The sequence below is a fragment of the Sinocyclocheilus rhinocerous genome, unplaced genomic scaffold, assembly GCF_001515625.1.
Source record: "Sinocyclocheilus rhinocerous isolate Xijiao unplaced genomic scaffold, SAMN03320098_v1.1 scaffold5885, whole genome shotgun sequence".
NCBI classification, from domain to species: domain Eukaryota; kingdom Metazoa; phylum Chordata; class Actinopteri; order Cypriniformes; family Cyprinidae; genus Sinocyclocheilus; species Sinocyclocheilus rhinocerous.
In genome coordinates this window covers 625-1,173 of record NW_015635577.1, presented here as the reverse complement: position 1 = coordinate 1,173, position 549 = coordinate 625, and positions in this window count along the sequence as shown.

The window sequence follows — 549 nt, the reverse complement described above, 5'->3', positions numbered from 1 at the left end:
TCCATCTGTCAGTGGATCACCAGCTTCCTGACAGACAGGCAGCAGCTAGTGAGGCTGGGAAAACTCACATCCAACACCTGCACCATCAGCACCGGAGCTCCTCAGGGCTGCGTTTTCTCCCCACTGCTCTTCTCTCTCTACACAAATGACTGCACCTTTAAAGATCCCTCTGTCAAACTCCTGAAGTTTGCAGATGACACTACAGCCATCGGCCTCATCCAGGATGGAGACGAGTCTGCTTACAGACAAGAGGTTGAGCAGCTGGCTGTCTGGTGCAGTCACAACAACCTGGAGCTCAACACACTCAAAACTGTAAAGATGATAGTAGACTTCAGGAAACCCCCCCCCTGCACTCCCCCACTCACCATCATGAACAGCACTGTGGCTGCAGTGGAGTCATTCAGATTCTTGGAAACCACCATCTCACAGGACCTGAAGTGGGACACTCACATTGACTCCACCGTGAAAAAGACTCAGCAGAGGTTGTACTTCCTTCGTCAGCTGAGGAAGTTCAACCTGCCACAGGAGCTGCTGAAACAGTTCTACTCC